Genomic DNA, 21,421 nt, shown 5'->3' with positions numbered 1-21,421 from the left:
TCCCAGCTACTTGGGAGGCTGAGGCAGGAGAATCACTTGAACCCGGGAGGCGGAGGTTGCGGTGAGCCAAGATCGCGCCATTGCAGTCCAGCCTGGGCAACAAGAGTGAAACTGTCTCTCCAAAAAAAAAAAAAAGAAAAAAAGAAAGAAAGAAAGAAAGAAAAAGTAGCAGTTATTCATTTCAATACTTATATAGACAGTTTGGCCGTGTCCTAGGTTTTTGCTGGGCCCTGGGGACACATAACTGAACCAAACTTCAATTCCTGCCTTCTGAGATCATAACGGTATTGTGGGTTAGAAATGAGGGTAGGGAGTGACAAACATGAAATTGATGTAATCAGGGCTAAGATAGAGGCAGGCACTAGCTGCCCAAGGGGTCAGGGATGGTCTGGGAGAAGTAACTGAACTGAATGAAGGAAGATAGGAAAACCACAATAAATGTGGTATTCGCTGAATGGTTTCATGAATTTCCACAAACACGGATAGCAAGGAAAAGAAGGAGCCTACTTGAAACAGTGCACCAATGTGCCGGCACATAATAGTGGATAAATAAGTATTTGATGCATGAATGAAAATTACATACTGTTACTCATTATTAGAGGATAAAGTAGGCGGGACACAAAGTGAGTCTGGAAAGAATAGGCATTATATAATAAAGACGTTATATTCGTTTTTCAAGCTCTTCATCAATTCAACAAATATTTGTCAAGCTACCACTGTGTTCCAGGTATGCTATTCAAAATGAGGATATGCTTTCTTATGAGAGGATGAAAAGTTTTCACTTCTGATAACTTTTAGGCTGTTATGGAATAAAATAAGATAGGACCCTCCACAGATCCCTAATGAGTTTTTTTTGCACGAATAGCAAGTCATTTATGCATTCTTTCATACATTCATTCTATAAACATTTAATTGATACTGTGAAATAGATATTTTGAAAGGTCCTGGAAATACAATAATGAAGAAACAAAAAGACTCCCTCAAGTTGCTCGATTTAGGTGATGACACAGAAAGATCCTTGCTGTAATGGAGTATGTCAAGAGTAGTGGAAGCATGGCAGAGTAGTTTAAACTGAAACTTGAAAGGATTAGAACAGCTAGTCTGATGCTATTGGGATAAAGAAATTTTAAGCTAAGAAGCAATCCCAACAAAAGTCCAGAGACTTGAGAGAACAGGACTTTAAGGGAATTGCAAGTAGGTTCGTATCACCAAAGCATAAGAGATAAGGGAAAACGAGGAGGAAGAGTGACAGAAGTGAGGTTTCAGTTGCTGAAGGACTTCTAGGCAATGCACCAGACTTCAGAACATTTCCATCTTCCTCCTAGAAGATCAAAGAGAAGTAATGAAAGTCAAGGTGTTGGAATCAGACATGGCATACTTTTACCAGCACCATAAATGGTAAATTATTTAGCTTCCCTAAATTTCAGCTTCCTTATCTGAAAAAAAAAAAAAAAGCATGTATCTACTGCACTTGACTAGTCTTTTTTTTTTTAAAAAAAAGGGGGGGTTGGGAAGGGGGAAGGAAAAACGTAGATAATACCTTACAGAGTCTTCTTAGGATTAAATAAAACAATGGAATACAAAATGCCAACCATGGTGGCTGGGAAATAGTAGACACTCACAGAATGTTAATATTTATCATTAATGCTCATAGAAAGAATTCCCCCAGCCTTCCACATATAGTAAGGGGCAAGTCGTTTTATCTCTAGTTTGTATATAGAGAAACTTAATCATACATATGGAAACAAAAAAAGTCTGTTTATATTCAGTTCTACTATAATATCTCTTAAAATTAATGTTAAGCAGAGTGGACTTTCTTCTACAAGAAAAGCTGGGACTACTATAACATGTCAGGATAAAGAATCCTATCAAGCTACACAGGGTGCTAGAAATGCCAAAATGGCATTGAAGGCATTCTTCACCCACTGGTATTCAGCAGGCACAGAAAAGGCTTAAATTAAGAAATCTCATACATGAGATACTTTGAATTCTAAGTCATGTGGGAGTTCCTCTCTGTGATTCTGTATCCACACAAAATTTTTATTAAATAAAAAACATGTCATATTTTGAGAAATTGGGAATGGCAATGTTTCCTGATTTTGTAGTTCTCTCCCTTTTTAAGTTTTTGCCTTTTTATAGTCTGATGAGTATTGCCACTGCTATGATCCAAGCCACTTTTCAATCTTATAAAAGCAAAGACAGACTTGTAAAATTATCATCCTAGTACCATCAAAGATGGGCAATTATTAGCATTTCTGATGGTAGGAGACAACTCTGTAAACTCTACTAATATGCAGCCCTTTCTAATTAATAATGATCTAATTGGACTTTGACCAATGACATACACTTGGTATATAATAAATTATGGAACACTTGCATAACTGTTTCAGCAGAGTATCTGGATTGCAAATATAGGTAAGCAAACCAATTAAGAGAAAGCTGGGAGTACTCAAAGCCCAAAATTGAGAGTATATAACATTTTTAGTGGCACACACTGGCTTATTACAACTGAAGTTAGATCCTCTTCCCACTAAGGAAAGCTCTCCTCATCAGGGAGATTCTAATGAGTGGAAATACCCTGTCATTTCCCAGGTGCCCAGGGTGGAGTAGCCCAGACATTCCAGAGGCACTGCTCATATGTTTGTGGCTTCCTGGTTATTCAGGAAATAAAAGAAAAATAACTACCTGAAGAGAAATGAAGACATTAAGTTCATTTAGCAACCTTTTTCTGTGAATATAAAAGGAGGGAATCACAATATTATAACTCCAGAAAGAATCATAGACAACAAATCCAGCTTCCACATTTTACAGGCAAGGAAATTGAGGCTCAGAGAAGGAACTTTAATGATTGTGTATTTACCATGTGGTTAGCATTTTCCTCATGACATCTCTGTGTATTAAGTATTAACCTTATTTTATAGGTAAGGAAACTAAGGCTCAGGCTCAAACATTAAGAAAACATTAAGAATCTTAATATTCGATTGAGTGACTGAAAATAAGTCACCATGCTAGATCCGAAGTACATGCTGGGGTTTTTTCTTTCTAAAAATTATCTTTATTTTTATTTATTTATTTTTTGACAATATCTTGCTCTGTCACCTAGGCTGGAGTGCAATGGCACAATCACGGCTCACTGTAGCCTCAACCTCCCCAGCCCAACCAATCTTTCCACCTCAGCCTCCTTAGTAGGCATGCGCCACAGGCATGTGCCACCGCCATACCCAGCTAATTTATTTTTGTTTATTAATTTTTTCTTTTCTGTATACCTCGGATCCCCTGTGTTGCTTAGGCTGGTCTCAAACCCATGGGCTCAAGTGATCCTCCTGTCCGGCCTCCCATAGTGCTGGGATTATAGGCATGAGCCACCATGCCGGCCCCGATTGATTTTTTTGATTGATAAAAGAAACACATGCTCATTGCATATATTCAGGTAAGCAAAAATGAGGAAAGTAAAAGTCCTCTCTAGCCCCATCACAAATACTTAGTCTAATGCTACTGTTAACAATTTGTTAGCTGTATTCTTCCAGATGCTATTCTAAGCCACATGAAGCATGCCCTTTTAAAAATACCACGTTTATTAGAAGTGGGAAGGTCAACACTAAGGGCCTTATTCTCAAAGTGATAAATAATTTATATCAATAGCAAAAGGCCTGTATTGGGGCAGGCAGACGACGAAGGGAAGAAATTATGCTATTTTTTGTCACTCTTGTATAAGTCCCCTTTTGATTACTGGAAGTATCTGCTTGTTTTTTTATAACTAATTTGAGAATGTTACTTGGAATGTAGCAAATGCTTAAGAGTAAAAGGGCTGGGTCAGAAAACCCCATGAGGCATTTTCTTTCTGAATTTTTATTGGTATATCTGGATTTGTTTCCAAATAACTTAGTTACCAAGTAAAATATCAGAGACTCTATATACGATGGCTTTGCTCATCAAATGATTTGTAACATATGTATATATAATAATTCCCTGCAAGTGTGGCACTTAAAAATATATTTTAAGTACATACTTTATTCTAAGAAAACTATGATATTTTGGCCTGGCATGGTGGCTCACACCTGTAATCCCAGCACTTTGGAAGGCCAAGGCAGGAGGATCACCTGAGGTCAGGAGTTCAAAACCAGACTGGCCAACATGGTGAAGTCCTGTCTCTACTAAAAATACAAAAATTAGCCGGGTGTGGTAGCACACATCTGTAATTCCAGCTACTTGGGAGGCTGAGGCAGGAGAATCACTTGAACCTGGGAGGTGGTAGCTGCAGTGAGCCGAGATCTCGCCATTACACTCCAGCCTGGGTGAAACAGCAGGACTCTGTCTCAAAAAAAAAGAGAGAGAGAGAGAAAGAAAACTATGATATTTTGAATAATTGTTTTTGAATGTAGTTATTTGTGTTTCCTTTTAATAAACTTTATTTGGGCTTTTGTTTCAGAAAAATGCCTTGTTGCTACTGTATAATGTCATACATCAGCATCTCACTAAATGCCTATGTTTTAGAAAACTAATAAATATCTCAGGGGTCTTTGGTCTTAAGGATTTCTCAGAAGATAGGTTGAAATGGATTGAAGAGACCTATACAAGGAAGTGACTCTGGAGTGCCTGCTCCTCCCGCACCCCCACTCCCTCAAAGCGTGTCAAGCATACAAGGCTGGGAGGAGGAGGTCTCATCTGTGTTTTTTTTTTTTTTTTTTTTTTTGAGACAGAGTCTCGCTCTGTTGCCGAGGCAGGAGTGCAATGTGTCAATCTCGGCTCACTGCAACCTTTGCTTCCGGGGTTCAAGCAATTCTCCTACTTCAGCCTTCTGACTGAGTAGCTGGAATTATAGGCACTTGCCACCACACCCAGCTAATTTTTTTTTTTTTTTTCAAGTAGAGAAGGGGTTTCACCATGTTGGCTAGGCTGGTCTCATACTCCTGACCTCAAGTGATCTGCCCGCTTCTGCCTCCCGAATGGTGGGATTACAGGCATGAGCCACTGCACCTGGCCAATCATCTGTAGATTCTTCACTGGGTTTTGTACAGAGCCGGTTTCATAAGCGTATGACCTTTACGTAGGGCCCCGCTTGGAAGGACTATATCTAGTTGTACTCTGCTGTCTTGAAATTCTCGGTAACTTTTGAACAGATTTCTCATTTTCATTTGCACTGGACCCCTCAAATTATATAGCTGTTGCCAAGCGTGGTGGCTCATGCCTGTAATCCCAACCCTTTGGAAGGCCAAGGCTTTTGGATCACCTGGAGTCAGGAGTTCAAGACCAGCCTGGCCAACACGATTAAATCCCGTCCCTACTAAAAATGCAAAATTAGTCTGGTGTGGTCGATCACACCTGTAATTCCAGCTACTCAGGAGGCTGGGACAGTGAGCCAAGATCGTGCCCTTGCACTCCAGCCCAGGCTACAAAAGCGAAACTCTGAATAAAAACGAAAAAATTATATAGCTGTTCCTGCTTTGAACATATGGCTCAGGAACCCAGTCTCCTCTGTGCAAATCTAGCATGTTAACGAGCATGACACGTGAAATGCTGTAGAAGAAATTGGTGGGCTATTGACACTGAAAACGCTTCTCTAGAGAAATGAGGTGCTTTAAGTGCAACCAGACAGGTCCGTCTCCCCATTTTCTGGTTATATGATAACTCAGGATCAGTGGCAAAGATGGTGGCAGAAGAAAACTTGATTTTGTAACTTCTCACTCTAGCTTAGACTCTGAAGTTAGTCTTGAAGACGATAATGAGAATAATATTGAATCAAGGTAGAACCTGTGTCCACTAAAATTGTTCATTTTTTATATTTTCCTAAACTTTTTGTTATAAAAAATTTCAAATGTACAGAAATATTGAAATTACAGTGAACACACACAGAGTTCCTTGATTCTAAGTCATAACCATTTTGTCATATTTGCCTTACCTGTGTGTTTTCTGAACTTTTTGACAGTAAATTGCAGAAATAGATCAACATGCCTTTACTACTAGAAACATTTTCCTAAGTAACCAAAATATGTGGAGTTTTGATGAGTTTTTTTGAGACAGGGTCTTGCTCTGTCACCCAGGCTGGAGTGCAGTGGCGAGATCATGGCTCACTGGAGCCTTGACCTCCTGGGCTCAAGGGATCCTCCCATCTCAGCCTCCCGAGTAGCTGGGACTACAGGCATGCACCACCACACCCGGCTAATTAAAAAAAAAAAATTTGTGTGTGTGGAAACAGGGTCTTGCCATATTGCCCAGGCTGGTCTCAAACTCCTGGGCTCAAGTGATTCTCTGGCCTTGGCCTCCCAAAGTGCTGGGATTACAGGTGTGAGTCACTGTACCCCACTTGATTATGCTTTTATGGAGATTTTTTTTCCTGAGGATAGATTCATATTACACTGTCTGAATGTCTTTTGGAGACATCAAAGTGTTCTTCCATATGTGTGAGTTCCTAGAAGTCAGGAACAGATTGTCAGGAAAGACAATAAGTGGCATCTTCACTTCCTGCTGGCAGCAGGCCCTAGAGTCAATCAGGCAGGGAGCCCCCTGTGATTTTGTGTTCAAGGCAGATTGTATTTCATCATTCTGCCAACCAGATGGATCAGTTTGGGGGTGACAAGAGTTAAAATAACCACTGACTAAAGCAGTGCCCCTTTGCTGGAGACATTTATAAAAGCTGCAAGTAACAGAAGAGCTGCTCTGCTTTTCCAGGAATGGTCACTTCTGGGAGTGTGAAAACAGGGTGTCATTAGTTAGACTGAACAGCAGAGCCATAAGTCTATAAGGCATTGCCACACTAAGCATTAGGGAAGGGTGTACCCAGGGCGAACTTTTTTCTATGCAATTCAAGTCACAGTTCCATTTGGGCAAGTGTTGCTGAAAGCAAAATTTTTTCAAGTCAGCTGTTATTGATTAGGGTCCTGTGTTTGCAAGCAACAGAAACCAGCCAACCTAAGCCTATGGGAATTATTGGAAAGACATGGGGTGGCACTGAGAATGAAAAGAAATGCTAAAGAAGCAAGTCACAGAGAAGCAGAGCTAATAAGTAGCAAGAGCCATTAAGCAGCCTCTTCAGGGCACTACTTTTAGGAATCAAGTCACCCTTTGTCAATCTTTAAGCCCCTTTCAAGATTCAAACACCCCAACTGATTGACCTAGGTTGCCTTACATGCCTATTCCATGGACAGAAAGGGGGTTCGGGTGGGGGATGAGGACTTCAAAGGACAGTTCCACTAACTCTGTATCCAATGGAAAATGGATGGTTTCCTAAAGCTGTTGCCAAAAGGAAGAGGAAAGATAGCTGGGCAAGCAAAAATAGTAGATGTCTATGCATCAGCTTTTTTTTTTTTTTTTTTTTTTTAGAAAGAGTCACCCAGGCTGGAGTGCAGTGGTGCCATCTCAGCTCACTGCAACCTCCGCCTCCTGGATTCAAGCAATTCTCCTGCCTCAGCCTCCCTAGTAGTTGGGACTATAGTCACACACCACCATGCCTGGCTAATTTTTGTATTTTTGGTAGAGACGGCTTTTCACCATATTGGCCAGGCTGGTCTCAAACTCCTGACCTCAGGTGATCCACCCGCCTCAGCCTCCCAAAGTGCTGGGATTACAGGCATGAGCCACCGTACCCAGCCCACACTGAAGTATTAAGGGATGCAGAGGCATAATGTATGCAATTTATTCTCAAATAATACAGAAAAAATATATGGGGGGAAGAATGTGGCAAAATGTTTAAAAATAGTGAGTTTGGATAAAGAATGTGTGGCAGTTCTTTGTGTTATTCATGGAACTTTTAAATTTGTAATTATTTCAAAATGAAGTTCAGAAACAAAAGTCAATGGGAAAGGCAAAAGGAAATGTGCTCCTCTGCTTGCATGTACAAAAGCCTTTTGATGAATTATGTGTGACAAATGAATATTTGTATGTCCACATTGCTAGATCCAAACTCTCTAGGGGAAGTTCTTAGTGCCAAGGCATGGACTCTACAAGGAGCTCTCACTGTTAGTGTGACAAAGCTCTACTGTGGACCGCTAAGACCCTGGGTAAGGCCTATATATTTACGCACCCTGAGGAGTCTAAGTGTGTGGAGATTTCCTCTTGGCTTTTATGCTTTTCTTTTGTTTTAACAGTTATTTGGGAAAACAGATTTCAAACATAGTGTATATATTTAATGCTTTGTACTCTATTTTATTTTTAATTGACCAATAATAATTTTATATATTCATGGGGTAAAATGATGTTTTCATACATGTATACATTGTGGGATGATTAAATCAAGCCAGTTAACATATCTGTCACCTCACATACTTATCATTTTTGTGGTGAAAACATCTAAAATCCACTCTTTAAGTAATTTTGAAATATACAGTGCATTGTTATTTATTATAATCACTATTCTGTGCAATACATCACTAAAGCTCATTCCTCCTCTCTAACTGAAATTTTATACCCTTTGATCAAACATCTCTCCTTTCCCCAATTTCCCTTGTCCCTAATGCTTTATACTTTTTTTTTTTTTTTTTTTTTTGAGACAGGGTCTTACTCTGTCACCCAGGCTGGAGTGCAGTGGCATGATCATGGCTCACAGCAGCCTCAACCTCCTGGGCTCAAGCAATCCTCCTGCTTCAGCCTCCTGAGTAGCTGGGACTATAAGCGCGTGCCATTATGCCCAGGTAATTTTTTATTTTTTTGGAGAGACAGGATCTCACTATGTTGCCCAAGCTGGTCTCAAACTCCTGGGCTCAAGTTACCCTCCTGCCTCAGCCTCCCAAAGTGTCGGGATAACAAGCATAGCTACCATACCCAGCCTCTACTTCTTTTTTTTTTTTTTTTTTTTTTTGAGATGGAGTCTTGCTCTGTTGCCCAGGCTGGAGTGCAGTGGTGCGATCTCTGCTCACTGCAACCTCTGCCTCCCCGGTTCAAGCGATTCTCCTGCCTCTGCCTCCTGAGTAACTGGGATTACAGGTGCACGCCACCACACCTGGCTAATTTTTGTATTTTTAGTACAGATGAGGTTTCACCATGTTGGTCAGGCTGGTCTCGAACTCCTGACCTCATTATCTGCCCGCCTCAGCCTCCCAAAGTGCCAGGATTACAGGCATGAGCCACTGCGCCTGGCCCCAGACTCTACTTTTTAATATTCATCTATAACCCAACAATTTTGTCTCTCAAGTAGCTTACTAACTTGATTTGAAGCCAAACATTACTAACATCACATAGTCATTTCTTATTACAAAAAGATTTTAGTATCTAGAAAGATAGTCATTGCAGCATTCTATTAAAAAAATATTGGGACCAACCATCAATAGATTATTGGTTAAATACATTCATGCAATGGAATATTGTGTAGATGACACAAAAGAATGAGATAGATTCATAAGACTGGATATAGAATGATCTCCAAGTAAAAGATAAATGAAGCAGCTCTGTATGAATGGATATAGAACAATCTCCGATGTATATTTTTATGGTTCATGTGCAAAACTGTGTATAATACTACTGTGTAAAAAATTGCTTGAATGAGTAAGTGATGAGTGGACAATTAGCATATGTCTGGTCAGCATATGCCTGGATACATAGATACACAGCATTTTCTGGGAAGATATACAGGAAATTGTTAATATTGGTAGCTTCTGGGAAGATATGCAGGAAATTGGTAATAGGGGAACTATGGGTGGAAATAGTGATCTGGGGCACAAGAATAGAAGGGAGACTTTCTTTTCACGTATATCTTCTGAGTTTTGGTTTTTTTTTTTTTTTTAGACAGGGTCTCATTATGTCACCCAAGTAGCAGGGACTACAAGCATGAGCCATGGCACCTGGTTAATTTTTTTGTATTTGTAGAGATGTGGTCTCACTATGTTGCTCAGGCTAGTCTCGAACTCCTGGACTCAAGCAATCTGCCCGCCTCGGCCTCCTAAAGCGCTGGGATTACAGGCGTGTGCTACTGCACCCTGCCTATCTTTTGAGTTTTATATCAAAAATAAGGTAGAAGTCAGTGCTCCTTTAGGAGCAGTCCCTTGGGGTCCATTCTTGTCATGTAGGCTTTAGTGAGAATAAAGCTCTGTAGCCAGGAAAATTGTCCTATTAGACTGTGAGTATTTTGAACTTGATTGGGCCCTTGGCTTCTCACCTTTCTACTACCAGGAGCTAGTCCCATCTTTGAATATAGTAGGTGTTTAATAATTGTTTATTGAATCAAGTTCAACTGGATTTATTTGCAGTGTTTATGAGGTACCTTTACATACATTTTTGCTTGCTAGTTTAAATATAGGCTTTTTATCCCCTCATGTGTCTCCATTTTTTCTATCCTGAAGGAAGAAGATAAAATAAATATTTACTTTCTTATCTAAAGAGTTTAGAACTTAGCCAGTCAGTGGATGTAAGTTGTTGTCTCTTTTTTTTTTTGGAAGGCATTTTAGTATAATAAGCCAGCAGGTACAACATGGTCATGTTGTAACTGAATAATCCCACCTTTGGCAATTTACCGTAAGGAAATAATTATACAGCTCAGAAAATGCTGCTGTATAAGGATATTTATTAATTACAGTATTGTTGATAATACTGAAATTTTAGAAATAATCAAAATGATCATTGATAGGTAACTGGTTAATTTTTTTTTTTTTTTAAGACGAAGTTTCATTCTTATAGCCCTGGCTGGAGTGCAGTTGCGCGATTTCTACTCACTGCAACCTCCACCTCCCAGGTTCAAGAGATTCTCCTGTCTCAGCTTCCTGAGTACCTGGGGTTACAGGCACGTGCCACCATGCGTAGCTAATTTTTGTATTTTTAGTAGAGACAGGGTTTCACCATGTTGGCCAGGCTGTTCTTGAACTCCTGACCTCAGGTGATCCGCCCACCTTGGCCTCCCAAAATGCTGGGATTACAGGCATGAGCCACCATGCCCAGCTGGTAACTTGTTAATTAAAGAATTATATGTCCATTGAGTGTGCCCATTAGAAATGATGATTTATATTTCTACCTTATATTTATGATGAGGAAAAATATCTATGGGCTATTGTTAAGTGACAAAAACAGGTTACATAGTAGCATGTGTATGATCCCATTTATATCAGGTTTTATACAGAGATCACTATATATATGTACACATAGGCATCAGGGAGAAATTTCATCAAAATATTTTTTTTTATTTATTTATTTTATTTTTGTATTTTTAGTAGAGACAGGGTTTCACCATGTTGGCCTGGCTGATCTTGAACTCCTGACCTCAAGTGATCCACCCGACTAGGCCTCCAAAAGTGTTGGGATGACAGGCGTGAGCCACCGCACCCACTATTTTATTTATATATGTATTTTTGAGACAGGGTCTCACTCTGTTGCCCAGGCTGGAGCACAATAGAGCAATCACAGCTACCAGCAGCCTCGAACTCCTGGGCTCAAGTGAGCCTCCTGCCTCAGCCTCCCCACTGGCTGGGACTATAGGAGCATGCCACTAAGTCTGGCTAATTTTTAATTTTTTCTTTTGTAGAAATAGGGTCTATGTTACCCAGGCTGATTTCAAACTCCTGGCCTCAAGCTATCCTCCTCCCACTTCAGCCTCCCAAAGTGTTGGGATTACAGGCATCAGCCACCATGCCCAGCCCAAAATATTTTAAGTGTTCATCTCTTCATGTGAGGTGATTTTTAATTTCCTCTCTATAAATTTTTTCAATTATTTACACTTTTTCTGGAGTGTTCATTGTATCACTTTTACCCAAAAACTATTGAAAAAAGCATTCAAGTGATTTATTTAGTTACTCTTTGTCTCAACAAATATTTATTGTTGATTGCACCAACTATCCTAGAATTACCTCTCCTGTTTTAAAGACTGCAAGATTTTCTGTGCATAATAGGAGAAAGCACTGAAGCTAAGTACTTATACTTATCAAGGCTCCTTTTGAAAAATTTAAGCACCAGAAAAAAAAAAAATCAGAACAGTAGTTGTCTCTGGAAAGGGTAGGAGTGGTGACTGACAGGGAAGGAGTATGAAGGAACTTTTTAGGATGATGGTAATGTTCTGTATCTTTATAGAGGTTTGGGTTATAGAGGACAATGCATTTGTCAAAACTCAGCAAATTTACCAAATTTACTCTTGTATTTTTTTGTTTTGTTTTGTTTCATTTTGTTTTGTTTTTGAGACAGGGTCTCACTCTGTTGCCCAGGCTGGAGTGCAGTGGCGTGATCTCAGCTCACTGCAAACTTCGCCTCCTGGGTTCAAACAATTCTCCCGCCTCCTGAGTAGCAGGGAGTACAGGCATGTGCCACCATGACCGGCTAATTTTTATATTTACAGTAGAGACAGGGTTTCACTAGTTTCACTGTGTTAGCCAGGCTGGTCTCGGGTTCCTGGCCTCAAGTGATCCACCCACCTTGGCCTCCCAGAATGCTGGGATAACAGGCGTGAGACACCTTGCCCAGCCAGCAAATAGTTACTGTTAAGATTTGTGCATTCTTCTGTATATCAATTTACATCAAAAGGAGAAAGAATCAAACAAATTTGGCTTTAGTTAGTGATATTGATATCTGGAATTTACTTTGAAATGCACCAAAAATAAGACAGATTGATTAATAAATGGATAGATATATAATAAGGGAGGCAGGTGTGGGGGCTCATGCCTATAACCCCAGCGCTTTGGGAGGCCGAGGCAGGTGTACTGCTTGAGCCCAGGAGTTCAAGACCAGCCTGGGCAACAGAGCAAGACCCCATCTCTTGAAAAATACATATGTATATACATATAAAATAAAGCAAATATAATAAAATGTTAATAATAGAATCTAGGTGGTTTGTATACATGTGCTCGCTAAGAAATTCTTATAATTTTTGTTTTAAAATTTTCATAACAACATGTTGAGAAAAATATGTCTCAATCATCTATTGATATACTGCATGTATACATATTTTATCCTTATACACTAAATTCCACATACTGAATTTTGAAAGTTGCTCCCAAGAAAGATTCAGCCTGTTTACATAGGTAAGCTATGCAAAAGCACATATGTACATATAACATAACTAGTGAAAGGGCTGTCTTTGTAAGCATGCGAACTGTGCAGTTACACAGGGCCCTCCCTTGGTTTAATACTTTACTGTTTTGATTTTTTTTTTTTTTTTTTTTTTTTGAGATGGAGTTTTGCTCTTGTTGCCCAGGCTAGAGTGCAATGGCACGATCTCAGCTCACTGCAACCTCCACCTCCCGGATTCAAGCGATTCTCCTGCCTCAGCCTCCTGAGCAGCTGGGATTACAGGCATGCGCCACCACACCCGACTAATTTTGTATTTTTAGTAGAGATGGGGTTTCTCCACATTGGTCAGGCGGGTCTTGAACTCCCAACCTCAGGTGATCCACCCGCCTCAGCCTCCCAAAGTGCTGGGATTACGGGTGTGAGCCACCGTGCCCAGCCAAAGTTTTTTTTTTTTTTTTTTTTTTGGAGACAGAGTCTCACTCTGTCGCCCAGGATATAGTGCAGTGGCCCGATCTCGGCTCACTGCAACCTCCGCCTCCCAGGTTCAAGCGATTCTCCTTTCTGAGCCTCCTGAGTAGCTGGGACTATGGGGGCCCGCCACCACGCCTGGCTAATTTTTGTATTTTTAGTAAACACGGGGTTTTGCCATGTTGGCCAGGGTCTCAAACTCCTGACACTGTGATTCGTCTGCCTCAGCCTCCCAAGGTGCTGGGATTACAGGCATGAGCCACCGCGCCTGGCTTGAAATTCTTAATAATCTTTTAACAAGAAGCCCTGCATTTTTATTTTGCTCTGGGCCCTGTAAATTATGTAGCCAGTCTTGATTAGTGAATAAAAATATTACTAATATATATTATGTTCTCCCTATGCCAGGCACTATGTTAAACATTTTGCATTCATAATCTCATTGAATCTTCAAAGAAAGACTAAAGGGGTAGGTAATATTAATATTCCCATTTTACAGCTGAACATATTGAGGCTCAAAGAAGTTAAGCTACTTTTCAACTTCACACATTTATTATACCCTCAGTATGCATGGTAGCACAGTATACTTAGTAGGCACTCAATAAATGTTTACTGAATAAATAATAATAATAGCAGCTCCCATTTATTGAGCACCTTCCATGAGCCTAGAATGCCTCAACTGAAAGATGACATGCTCTCCCCTAACCCAGACTCCCCAGCTTTTGCATCACTTCCTCAAAGCCACATTCCCTGACACCCTAAATGAGGTCAGGTCTCTTTTTATGGTACCCTAGGCTTCGTGATAGCATTCATCACAATTGAAGTTAGGTAGTTCTTTAATTCCTGCCTTCCCTTCTAGATTGAAATCTCAGTGAAGACAGTGACTCATTTTCATCCCTTCACTCCTTTATTCCCAGCACCAAGTGCTATACCTGAAGCATAGCCTGCCTCCTGCCAGTGCTTGATTATATATTTTCTCATTTAATCCTCAACTCTGTGAAGTAAACTTGTTACCATCATTTTACATTTGAAGAAACTAAGGCCCAGAGAAGTGAAGTCCCAGTCATCCCACTTTGCAGGAAGAGTCCCATCATCGTGTGGACCTACATCTGTTTGGCTCCAAAACCTCTCATCATTTCACTACAGCCCACTGTTACCGCGTGACAAACAATCTGCTTGATGTTATTTTCTATCCCTAGGCACAACTTATTCCTTTAATATCTCTTCCAGCTTCTATTTTTGCTATCTGACCTCCAGGTTCTCTAATGAAACAGAGACATGCTTTCCAACAAGTAATCACGGCAAGTGATATTATAAACAAGCTGGCTGAAGCCAGGATTTTATTGTTTAACCTTGATGAGTGAACCAGCTGGAAACACTACATTTAAAAGCAAAGGCTATAATTTCCTTTTAGTACCGATTCCTCCCTTGTCCTGGGAGATACCCTGAAGCTGCCTCTTGGGTTTTGTAATTGCAAAGCCATCACCAACGTCCAGTTGTAGGTGAAGGCCTGAAATAACTGAGGTAAAACAAATGAAGGCCGGACATGGTGGCTCAGGCCTGTAATCCCAGCACTTTGGAAGGCTGAGGCAGGTGGATCAGCTGAGGCCAGGAGCTCGAGACCTGCCTGGCCAACATGGCAAAACCCCATCTCTAATAAAAATACCCGCCCCCACCCCCCCGCAAAATTAGCCGGGCATAGTTGTGCATGCCTGTAGTCCCAGCTCTCTGGGAGACTGAGGCAAGAGGATCACTTGAACCTGGGAGGTGGAGGTTGCAGTGAGCCAAGATTGCACCACTGCATTCCAGCCTGGATGACAGAGCAAGACTCCATCTCAAAACAAACAAATGAAGATGCTTCAGGCTGCTAATAAGGTATCTTTTAGTAGTTGTCTGCCTCTATATATTGATTTCTATAAAGAAATGTTTCTCCGTAAGTATGGATCTAGATTGTCCTATGCTTGTGCACTACTGGATATCTTTTTTTTTTTTTTTTGAAACACAGTCTCACTCTGTCACCCAGGCTGGAGTGCAGTGATGCAATCTCGGCTCACTGCAACCTCCTGGGTTCAAGCAATTCTCCTGCCTCAGGCTCCCAAGTAGCTGGGATTACATGCACACACCACCACATCCGGATAATTTTTGTTTTTATTAGAGATGGAGTTTCACCATGTTGGCCAGGGTGGTCTTGAACTCCTGACCTCAGGTGATCCTCCTGCCTCGGCCTCCCAAAGTGCTGGGATTACAGGCATGAGCCACTGTGCCTGGCTCATTACTGGATATCTTTACAGAGCTGAGAGGCCTGTTCTTTAGACACTTATTTATGAGGGTCATGGAAGTGGGATGGAGAGGAATGCTGAGAGAGTGTGCAGGCTTGTTTTCTTCAGCCAATGCTGGAGGAGAAACTGTGAACAAGAAATGGAGGGCACTTGGCCCAGCACTTTATGACATGGATTGTTGAGTTCCACCTGTGGTGTTAAAGACTGAAAATCCCAGACCTCAGGAATTGGACTGATGACAGACTGTGTTGTATTATGTCTTTTGTAGGGCATAGGACAAGAGGACAGCCTCTGATGATGGTAGAGTTTCCAGAAGTCCTGCGTTTCTGCCATTCTGATAGCGAGTTTAGACTGTGGACCTTTCAGAGCAGCCACTGCTAACAGCAGTATAGGTTACCCTGTCTATTACACTTTCTGTAAACAAAAGTCAAAACCTGTTAACAATCACAGCTTGGCCTCGGTTGTGTTCTTGGGCTTATTTCACTTTCTTGGAAGAATATCAAATACTTCCCAAATTCAGTGGTGGAAGCAATGGTGACAGTCATCAGTGCAGGAGAATGGTGCTCACTGGAGCTACATTCTGATTAGGATGAGAGAGCAGCACTCCGGCAGATCCAGAAGGTTGTGATAGAACAAGAACTGTTCCTGAAAACAGGAGAGCTGTATCAGAAATACGGGAGGAGGAAGAGATTGTTTTCTCTAGGAAATGTGCCATGAGGGCTTAAGTCATCATAATTTGAACATTAAAAGTATGATTTTAGACTGGGAGTGGTGGCTCACACCTATAATCCCAGCACTTTGGGAGGCCAAGGTGGCTGGATCACCTAAGGTCGGGAGTTCGAGACCAGCCAGACTAACATGGAGAAACCTCGTCTCTACTAAAAATACAAAATTAGCCAGGCGTGGTGGCACATGCCTGTAATCCCAGCTACTCAGGAGGCTGAGACAGGAGAATTGCTTGAACCCGGGAGGCGGAGGTTGCAGTGAGCCGAGATCACGCCATTGCACTCCAGCCTGGGCAACAAGGGCGAAACTCTGTCTCAAAAAAAAAAAAAAAAAGTAGGATTTTAATATCCAAAATATATAAGGAACTCAAACAACTTAATAGCAAGAAAACAATCTAATTAAAAAATGTCAAAGGACCTAAATAGATATTTCTCAGAAGAAGACATACAAATGGTCAATAGGTACATGAAAAAATGTTCAGCATCACTAATCATCAGAAGAATGCCAATTAAAACCACAAGGAGATATCGTCTCCCACCTGTTAGAATGGCTGTCAACAAAAAGATGAAAGGTTACAAGTGTTAGAGAGGATGTGGAGAAAAGGGTACCCTTGTATACTGTTAGTGGGAATGCAAATTAGTGTAGCCATTATGGAAAAGAGTAAGAAGTTTCCTTGAAGAACTAAAAATATAACTACCATATGATCAAGCAATCCTACTTCTGGAAATATATCCAAAGGAATTGAAACCAGTTTGTGAAAGAGATATCTGCACTCCCATCCTCATTACTCACATTATTCACAATAATTGTACTGAATTATTCAGCATTATTCACAATAACAAAGATAGAGAATCAATCTTGTCCATCAATGGATGAATGGATAAAGAAAATGTGCTATGTATACACAATGGCCTTTAAAAAGAAATACTGCCATTTGCCACAACATGGATGAACCTAGAGGACATTATTTTAAGTGAAATAAGCCAGGCACAGAAAGGCAAGTACTGCATGATCTGACTTTTATGTGGAATCACATAGCAGTAGACAGTAGAATGGTGGTTAACTCACAGTAGCAGACAGACAGTAGGATGGTGGTTAACTCACAGTAGCAGACAGACAATAGCATGGTGGTTAACTGAGGGTTGGTTGCAGGGAGAGGGAAAAGGGAGATGTTGGTCAAAGGGTAGAACGTTTTGGCTAGACAGGAGGAATAAGTTTTTAGGATCTATTGCACAACATGGTGACTATAATTAATAGTAATGTAATGTATATTTCAAAATTGCTGAGAGTAAATTTTAAATGTTCACACCACAAAAAATGATGAAAATGTGAGGCGATAGATGTGTTAATTAGCTTGATTTAATCATTTGATAATGCATACATCACATCGTACCCCACAAATATTTATAATTATTATTTGTCAACTAAAATTTTTAAAAAATTAAGGCTGGGAGCAGTGGCTCACACCTGTTACCCCAGCACTTTGGGAGGCAGAGGCAGGTGGATCACTTGAGCCCAGGAGTTTGAGACCACCTCATGTCTATGAAAAATAAAAAATTTAGCCAGGCCTGGTGGTGCATGCCTGTAGTCCCAGCTACTCAGGAGGATGAGGTGGGAGGATCACTTGTGCCCAGAAAGCTGAGGCTGCAGTGAGCCATGTTCGTGCCACTGCACTCCAGCCTGGGTGACAGAGTGAGACTCTGTCTCAAAAAAAAAAAAAAAAAAAAGGTCTAATCTTATTTTGTAGTCACTGGCTAGTGAGATATGATGTATAATTGAGTCACTGTATATGAGAGCCAGTCTCTAAGATGACTCTCAATGATTCTCACTTTCTAGTATTAATGTCCTTATGTTGTCTTCTTCCACAATGAATTAGGGCTAGTCTATGTGAACAAGAGCATGGCTGAGGTTACAGGGGGTGACTTCCAAGGGTAGACTGTAAAGGACTTGCTACTCCCACTTTAGTCTCTTGGATTGCTTACTCTGGGGGAGGCCAGCAATCATCTCATGAGGACTCTCCAACAACTTTGTAGAGGGGCCCACTAGGGGACGAACTGCGGCTTCCACCAGTATCGTGCACAGACTTACCAGCTGTGTGAGTAAGCCATTGGAAGTGGATCTTCCAGCCCCATTCAAGTCTTCAAATGACTGCAGACTTGGTTAACATCTGACTGAACCCCACGAAAAACCCCTAACTAGAACTGCCCAGTCAAGTGGCTCCCAAATTCCTGACCTGTAGAAACTGTGACAGATAATAAATGTTTATATTTAAGTTAAGCCACTAAGTTTGGGGATAATGTGTTATGCAGCAATAGATAATTAAAACACTATACTATAGATTCTACAGAATAAATGTCTATATAAAACTGCCTTTGGGAGGCCGAGGTGGGCGGATCACCTGAGGTCAGGAGTTTGAGACCAGCCTGGCCAACGTGGTGAAACCCCATCTCTACTAAAAATACAAAAATTAGCTGGGCATGGTGGCGCACGCTTGTAATCCCAGCTACTCGGAAGGCTGAGGCAGGAGAATCGCTTGAACCTAGGAGGCGGAGGTGTCAGTGAGCCGAGATCGTGCCATTGCACTCCAACCTGGGCAACATCAAAAAAAAAAAAAAAAAAAAAACCAACAAAAACAAAAACAAAACACTGCCTAAAGAGGCCAGGAAGGTCTTCAGTAAAAAAAGAGGACATGAGTTGAGTCTTCAGGGATGACTAGAGGCTTGCAGGTATGGAATTAGGGTGGAGAAAAGGAAGTCATTTCAGGCTGAAGGAACAGCTTGACCACAGTAAGAGGGCATGGCCTATTTGAAAAACAGCAATTAGTTCAGCATGACTCGGATGCAGTGTGTTTAAAGAATGAAGTAGAGATTAGAAGATCAGACAGGAGTCAGCTAACAAAGGACCTTATATGCCATGCCCATGTGTTTTTGTTTGTTTGTTTTTTTGAGACAGTCTTGCTCTGTTGCCCAGGCCGGAGTACAAAGCAACTTCTGCCTCCCAGGTTCAAGCAATTCTGCCTCAGCCTCTCGAGTAGCTGGGGTTACAGGCGCACACCACCATACCCAGCTAATTTTTGTATTATTATTATTTTGGGATGGAGTCTTGCTCTGTCGCCCGGGCTGGAGTGCAGTGGCGCGATCTCGGCTCACTACAACCTCTGCCGCCTGGGTTCAAGCAATTCTCCTGCTTCAGCCTCCCAAGTAGCTGAGTAGCTGGGATTACAGGCACACACCACCTCGCCCGGCTAATTTTTTTGTATTTTTAGTAGAGACAGGGTTTCAGCATCTTGGCCAGGCTGGTCTTGAACTCCTGACCTCGTGATCCACCAGTTTCGGCCTCCCTAAGTGCTGGGATTACAGGCGTGAGCCACTGCACCCGGCCAATTTTTGTATTTTTAGTAGAGAGGGGGTTTCACCAAGTTGGCCAGGCCAGTCTCCAACTCCTGACCTTGTGATCCACCCACCTTGGCCACACAAAGTTCCAGGGGTACAGGCATGAGCCACCGTGCCCGGCCATGTTTGTTGTTTTATCCTGAAGGCAATGAGGAGCCACTGAAGTATTTTATTTTATTTTATTTTATTTTATTTTATTTTTATTTTATTTTATGTTATATTTTTTTGAGACAGAGTCTTGCTCTGTTGCCCAGGCTGGAGTGCAGTAGCTTGATCTCAGCTCACTGCAACCCCCACCTCCTGAGTTCAAGCGATTCTCCTGCCTCAGGCTCCCCAGTAGCTGGAATTACAGGCGCCCGCCACCATGCCCAGCTAATTTTTGTATTTTTAGGAGAGACGGGGGTTTCACTGTGTTGGCCAGGCTGGTCTTGAACTCCTGACCTCAAGTGATCCACACACCTTGACCTCCCAAAGCGCTGGGATTACAGGCGTGAACCACCGCACCAGGCCCATTGAAGAATTTTAAAGCAAACAGCTGACATAATCAATTGTACATTTTAGAATGATGGCCAAATGAAAGGTGGATTGGAGGAATGAGGTTACAACCAGGTAGAAGCAGTGAGAGTAATTTGAAGACAACCTTTTTTTTTGAAACGGAGTTTCGCTCTTCTTGCCCAGGCTGGAGTGTAATGGCGCGATCTCGGCTCATCGCAACCTCCGCCTCCCGGGTTCAAGCAATTCTCCTGCCTCAGCCTCCCAAGTAGCTGGGATTACAGCCATGTGCCACCACACCCGGCCAATTTTGTATTTTTACTAGAGATGGGGTTTCTCCATGTTGGTCTGGCTGGTCTCAAACTCCCAACCTCAGGTGATCTGCCCGCCTTGGCCTCCCAAAGTGCTGGTATTACAGGCGTGAGCCACTGTGACTGGCCTTGAAGACTACCTTTTAAGATTTTCCACTTCTGCTGAGGATTCAACCTGCCCCAGAAGCTGGTGACTAATTAAATGTAGAGATTGAAGGAAAGAGACAAGTCTAAAAAACGACTTCCCTCTTCCCCAAAAGTTTTCTTTTTCTTTTTTTTTTTTGAAACGGAGTCTCGCTCTGTCGCCCAGGCTAGAGTGCAATGGCGCAATCTCAGCTCCCTGCAACCTCCGCCTCCTGGGTTCAAGCGATTCTCCTGCCTCAGCCTCCCGAGTAACTGGGATTACAGGCGTGTGCCACCACGCCCGGCTAACTTTTTGTATCCTTAGTAGAGATGGGGTTTCACCATGTTGGCCAGGCTGGTCTCCTGACCTCAGGTGATCCACCCACCTTGGCCTCCCCAAGTGGTAGGATTACAGGTGTGAGCCACCTTGCCCCGCATTTCTTGAATTTCTTAAGATGTAACTACCATTTCTATTCACCAATTAAATTTTTTTTGAATTAAATTTTGCTCCTCTTTACTTCACCTATTTTCCAGTAAATTTGTATCCATTTCATTATCTGAGAACTTCCACCTTCATTTTCCTTTTTCCTCTTCCTGCTGTTTGTGAACAAAACCTTTCCTTTTATTAAGTATTTAACAAGTGTGGCAGAGTTCTTAATTTCCTCTATTGAGTATTGCACAGGCATGGCACAGTTCTTGATTTAATTGTCAATAG

Source organism: Pan troglodytes, chromosome 2 (genome assembly GCF_028858775.2).
Source record: "Pan troglodytes isolate AG18354 chromosome 2, NHGRI_mPanTro3-v2.0_pri, whole genome shotgun sequence".
Lineage (NCBI taxonomy): Eukaryota > Metazoa > Chordata > Mammalia > Primates > Hominidae > Pan > Pan troglodytes.
Note: the sequence above shows the minus strand (reverse complement) of the source record.